The sequence below is a fragment of the Lepisosteus platostomus genome, chromosome 5 (assembly GCF_059453375.1).
Source record: "Lepisosteus platostomus isolate fLepPlt1 chromosome 5, fLepPlt1.hap1, whole genome shotgun sequence".
Lineage (NCBI taxonomy): Eukaryota > Metazoa > Chordata > Actinopteri > Semionotiformes > Lepisosteidae > Lepisosteus > Lepisosteus platostomus.
In genome coordinates this window covers 18,862,839-18,869,525 of record NC_142615.1, presented here as the reverse complement: position 1 = coordinate 18,869,525, position 6,687 = coordinate 18,862,839, and the positions used below count along the sequence as shown (strand labels likewise).

Here is a 6,687-nt window from a genome sequence, read left to right as displayed (position 1 = left end):
TGTGCAAGTCGTGCTCCTCATACAGACTGACGCTGCAGAAACACAGGGTGAAAACGATTTCGGTTGTGGATCCATCTATACATGGGGAACACTAAAATAGCAAGGAAAATACAAGAAAAGAAACTGAAAGAATTGTGCTAACAGCAAAGGGGAACTGAGGGAGGTGGTCAGACAAGTAAATCAGCCTGGCAGATTATTTGTATCGACATTTTTCAATCAGCAAACAGATTTCTCTTCATGTGCCTTAAACTGTGCAGTTTGTATCTTCGCTGTAGATAGGTTTCTTCAGAAGTCCAGTAAACTGACAATAATGGAGAACTAGCTGACGCACCCCGTCGTGAAGACCCTCTGTAAGGTGATTACACGTTTCAATTTCAAGTCGCCTCCTTTACACTCAATTGCAGCCCCGAAACTGAGAGAAAGCATGAGAAATGGCTTCAGTTTCAATGTGAAAGTGCAGTACAGGCTCGATGGCTTCACATCTCCCATCAATCACATAAAATTGCAGTAAAGCGATCTAAATATGACTCTTAAGTACTTGGAAAGATGATTATTTTGAGCGTGCCTCCAAGGGTCTGCTACGAGGCTGAAGTTACAGTAGCTTCTTATTCACCAGCTTCTTATGCGTTTTTTTCGTTCCACCTTAAATGGTGCTGCTGTGATGTTATGTCGCCTTTCGCCTGTAGATGGCTCTCTTCGATCAGTACTAAATCCGGCTGGAATACTGTAGACATCTTCACTGAAAAGGAATATCCAAATAAATAGCGACTGTCCAAATTATATTTTTGTATGGAATATATTTCAGAAAATCGCAAACCAATTTTAAAAACTCACCACAACACAGACTTACACTGGGAAAAGGTAACTGCACTTTCTGCTTATTGCTACGGCCTTCCCCCCGATTATGAAAATGTCTCACAGTTCTGACACCGCCGTGTGAAAGACAATGTAACAGACTATCAAAATCCTGAAGTACAAGAAATTTTAATGCACCAGTTTTTTAAATATGACCCTCTGATCCTGGCATGTCAGTATACATTTCGAAAAAGTATGGCACCAATCGCACGAATTGCAATGGCACAAATTGTTGAGAATATCACTGACCTTGCCGATATTTGCAGGGGATACGAATGTTTTGCACATGTTGAACTACAACACGTAAAAATTGAGCTTCTTAATCAATATCATCGGGAATGTCCAATAATGACGAACATCAGTAGCTTCAAGGAAACTTTGACTCGCACATGGAGTTTTATCTTCAAATGGAGGGTGGGAGAATTTATTTGTACTCTCGTTGCTCATTAGCTAAACTATTTTAAAAATATGACACAGATTTGTTCGAGAAACTTGTAACCGCCTTAAAGAGAGTCTTCTTGAAGATGTGCACCAGCTAGCTCTCCACTGTCAATTGACAGGACTTTAGGAGAAACTGTTCTCATACAACCAACATACAAATTACACATCTTAAGGAACATGAAGAGAAATCCGTGTACTAAATAACATAAAATTGTCACTGCAAATTATCACCAAGCTGTTTCATGTGTCTGACCACCTCTTTCCTACTTTGCAGCGAGCACAAATCTTTATGTTTCTTCATTGCAATTTTACTGTCTCTTTCCCCCATGTGGAGATAGATCCACAGCTGAAACTTTAGGTCAGTTCCTGTTACTCTGTCCGATTGAAAGAGCTGTATTAAAGGCACTCCCATCTCTGCAGGAAAGTTATTGCTGCTCTCAACACAATATACTGCAGCCAAATATAGCGATACTGTCACTGCCTGTGGGCCACGTGTTCCTGCTGGCAGTCTATTATGTCATGTTCATCCACACCCAGAAACATTACTTCATCGCTATTTTACTGTCCCCCATGTGGAGATGGATCCACAGCCGAAACTTTAGGTCAGTTCCTGTTACTCTGTCCGATTGAAAGAGCTGTATTAAAGGCACTCCCATCTCTGCAGGAAAGTTAATGCTGCTCTCAACACAATATACTGCAGCCAAATATAGCGAAACTGTCACTGCCTGTGGGCCACGTGTTCCTGCTGTCAGTCTATAATGTCATGTTCATCCACACCCAGAAACATTACCGCTGTAGCACAAGAGTTATATAGGCGCAGTCCAAAGAGCAAGAATCTCTTAATCTCAGAACTGTGGGTTCAGCCCCCACATTGGGTCCCTCTGTGTCAATTTGATCCCCCCAATCCTCCTAGCATGACCTGATGGCGTAACAGTGATACCCAGTACCCAGCGTAATTCAGCTTTCTTTCCACTTGATTCAGATTTTGATCTGAAATCATCAGCCGAACAAGAGTTTGTCTAAATCGAGGGAGATCTGCTCACAAGCAAGTATTAAACACTTCAGCATTTTCTGTTCGAATACCACACTTTGTCAAAACACTGCCGTTTCTTAAGCTAATAAGTAAGGGTTTTTGAGCACGCATTGTATTGTTAATGCTTATATTAAAAAAGCATAAATTCACATAGTGGAATTTGGACTGAACAAATCAGTCCAGCCCTTTTACAACATTACATACCCACTGATTAAAGCTTTAAACTACAGTAGCAGGAGTAACAATAATGGCAACAACATGTTTGGAGCTCGGCATTTTATTTATTCTGCGGAAACGTATCGGAATGAACTGCCCGAGATAAAAGAGTAATTGCGGCTTCAGATCGTTTTTTACAGAGCATTGCGTTGTTCTGTTCATGCTGACTACACGCATTACATTTGTCATTTACTGCAAGCGTTGCTTTTCCAGGTTTTTCTGAAATTCCTCGCATTTGAGCCAGCACTAAAATATTTCATTCCCGTCGCTGAATACATCGTGGAAACGGTATTTGGAACGGAATGCTGTCACTCATGAAACCTCTTTGTTATTCGGTTCTGAAGTTTGAAAATGAAAATAAAACGGGGGTCACTTCATAGGCTTGAAAGAAGTCCAAGCAGCATAAAAACCCGCGAATTCTCACAAAGGCTGCACCTTTCTTCTGCTGCTGTTATAAATCAGCCTTAAACATTTGAATACATACCTTACTGCTGCTAATCACATTCACGTGTTTACGAAGCTCTTTTCTGTCCGTTATGTTTTTGCTAAGCAGTTTCTCCGTTTTCCTCGTACTGTGATTGTCAGCGAGCACAACAAGACTGAAACAGTGTAAAGGCAGGTAAAAAAGACAGGGTAAAACGCCTGATTCTCGGGAGTGGGATTTGAACCCGTGCCTCTATTTGGAGAGTGAAACACGAATCTGTGAATTTGCTGTTTTAAACCGCTCGACTATCCTGAAGAAATAGGTGCTGACTGCACCAGTCCCATCCGATTTTCCGTAATTTTAGGACGATTGATATGACTGGACTAACACAATTTGTGGCGTTTATTATGACATGGAAAACGGTACCGGAGCATTCGGGTCCGGACTACTAGACTCAGAAACAGTTTTTACCCCCGCAATATCAAACTATCAAACTCCCAGCCTCTCTCGCTCACTCCTCACCTCTCACCTATGATCTGAACCTCACAGTGCCTTCTTTCTTACCAAAAACCCAAACACACATTGAAAATCTACCTCTACCATACATGTCAAAAGCTCACTCCCCATCATTTCTATCCCTTTATTTCATTCTTTTGATGCGTGTTTTTGCACATAACCTGTTACCTTTTTGTTGTTTTGCACGCTGCCTGTTGTTTTTTGGACATTGGCTGTTGTCTCTGTCTTTCTTTTGTTATACAATTGTATTGTTGTTGTGTTTTTTTCTTTGTACTACTTATGTCCGAGAGCTAGCTAAATAGCATTTCGTTATACCATATACCTGTGTATGAGTATAATGACAATAAACTTGAACTTTAAACTTGAACTTGACATAGTCTTGCAGGCAGTATATTATTTCATCGTTTACTCGTTTAAAAAAACACGGTCTTCTCGTTTCTAAGTCAGATTTTTAGTGCTTTCGAACGTTACTTCCAACCTGGACTGACAGCTCACCCGATCTGTTTGTGATCAGACCATGGAGTCGGGGGCTGTACCAAGCGCACGTTCCTTCCCAATGCTGAGGCGATCATTCGGAAGATGGGTGTGAAACAAGCTTTGTCGACTAAAAAACAATGCAGGATATGCAAGAATACTAATCGCTGGCGACAGTGATGTTCTCTTACTATTGAGATCCCTACATTGCGAGTTTTTTTAAGACTTTGAAACTAAAGGAAAGCGATGACAAGTGAAACTGGCACGGGTGGGGCTTGAACCCACGCTCTTCGGTTTACGAGACCAACGCCTTACCACTTGGCCACCGCGCCTTCAAGCAAGCATGGGAATAAGGTTGTCCAAATTATTTTTTTCTGAATCTGGTTTACATCGCCAAATGTAAACCGGAGGCAGCAACAACAATAAAAGGGATACTTCTCCTTAAACTCGGACGTGATGTTCTGCAGACATGTGCACAATGTCCTGTTTTCTTGCAGTGTAGACATTTTGCTGTTCACGCTCCGCATTCATCTGCTTTGTGCATTGTTAGTCCGCACCTGTAACATGTAATGTCAGCCGTCCCCTGTTCTTCTATTTCTCTAGCATGACTGCGTCCTGCTGCTCGGCTTTTGCTTGTAAAGTTTGAGCGAGCGCCCCGTTCAGTGTCACTTTGTCACTGTGGTCAGAAAGCATTCTTGATTCTGCTTGAGCTGCTTCATGAATTCTAGCGACTGTAAGAGCTCTTTCTAAAGTCAGCCCTTCCTCCTGCAGCAATTTATAGTCTCTTATGTGCACATTTTTCCACAAGTTGATCTCTTAACATGTCAGTTTCCAATACTCCAAAGTCACAAGATTTAGCCAGTTCTCTTAGTGCAGTCACAAAAGCATCAACAGATTCGTCCTGAGACTAAGTTCTCTGCCTAAATTTATGCCGTTTCTCCGCGGTGTAAAGGAAGCGTCTAAAGCAGCTACAGTCTTTTTCTCCAGGGAGGTTGGCGAAAATCCGCTGCATGGGAGCCCCGATACAGTGCAGTAATGTAGCACGTCTCCCGGCATCCTGAGCTTCTGTAGATCCACCGGCTATTTAAAAAAAATATGTACGACTCCATCCATATCTTGTATTCCGTATACAAATCCGGGGCTCCGAGGTTCAGTAGAAGCGGTGGAAAAAGCTGGGCATAAGCAAAGCTTCTCGGCGCGGCTACCATATCTTCCATGGCGCAAGCTACACGAAAAGTCCGAAAATTCAGAAGTTCGTTTCTACCAGCAAGAGAACTAAAATCTGCACTGCACTCGCTTTGAGTCCGTCAAGCACTCATCTCTCATCGTCTTCAATGTTGTGTATCTTAATAAAGAGACGTTTTTATATTATTTTAACTATTTTATTAACTACACAGATCACGCCCTTACACCATATATTCCTGCCTTCTACTTTCGCGTTCTGTTGTCTGGCGATGTCTACTCACTATACTACATTTAGCATTACTTCTTGTTGCAGTTGAGCTCAAAGCTGGAGATGATCTCCATATTCTACCGCACTATCTAGTCCGAAACGTAGTACACAGTACATACTTTTTTAAGTGAAGTCAGGTTGTTAAAAAATTAAACCAGCGCCCTGTCACAGAAACGTACCCCCAGTCTCCCGCGCAACAAGCGGGGGTACTCAGCACTATACTAAAGAGGAGCGCTTGTCTGCAGCTGAGCTTCAGCTCTGTTTACTGTCAGCAGTCATTGCCTCATTTCCAAAGACTTTTTCACCTGCTCTCAGCTTTTAAAGACAGTCATAAACGCTCAAGAAGTAATTCATGTCATTTGGAAGTCTGTTTCTGTTGTCTCAGCTCTTGATAAAGAAAAGCCGTGCGTGGGAGACTCCCTCTCTGAAGAAGTTTGCCGTCACCCTGCGAGGGAGAAGAGCCATCAATCACCGAGGCAACCACTGAGACAGTTAACATTAAACACGTGAAATGCGAGATGTTGTGATTTTTTTCCCGCTTAAGGCTTCTATCGTTTCTACTCTAACGAGAAAGACCTCTTTATTAGAAGTGAGATTTTAACAAACGTCTCCAGGGTTAACTGCGACCTGAACGCAACGCCTAAGACCATAGCAGCGCTCAATAAAAATGATCAGAAACCGAAAGCGCTTCTTATCCGGATCAGTATATTCCGATACCACTGGTTCTACCGAAGAAATAAGAAAAGCCGAACTCAAAGCACTGTGTTGCCATTACGGGTACTCTGTCTGCAGCTGCTTTAAGATCTACTCACACCGTGTTGCCATTAAGGCTACCTAGTTAAAAAAAAACTTATCGTCACCTTTTTGAACGTGATTATTAGACACCCGTTAAATCTCCACCGAGGTTTCTTGAGAGATCGTTCAGCGAGCGAGTAATAAAAAACTACGTCGCTTCCAACCTCTGCTGTCACTGTAAACTCGGACGTGATGTTCTGCAGATGTGCAGTGTGCCTTTCTTCTTGTCGTATTCAAGAGTACTCACTGTGTGAGCTCCTCACTGCGTGTTCTGTACTCTACTGTGATTTAATTTAGATGATTACGTGGAGTAGAGTGACAAGATCTACTTGAACATTTTCGGTTTGTGAAATGAAACACTAAATACACTACTGTAAATACAAGTAATGGACATTTAAAATAACCACAGTACAGCTAGAAGAGTGAAAGATAAAAGACTATTTAGAATGACATTCCCAATAGACTTAAGAACTGCACAAC

At 42.0% G+C, this 6,687-nt stretch overlaps 1 non-coding gene across 1 annotated transcript; it reads right to left on the bottom strand.

Annotated features, from left to right (window-relative positions):
* Positions 1-4,219: 4,219 nt before the first annotated feature.
* trnat-cgu (transfer RNA threonine (anticodon CGU)) lies at positions 4,220-4,291 on the bottom strand. Its single transcript has one exon. It is a non-coding gene; the product is annotated as a tRNA-Thr (tRNA).
* Between the last annotated feature and the right edge of the window lie 2,396 nt (positions 4,292-6,687).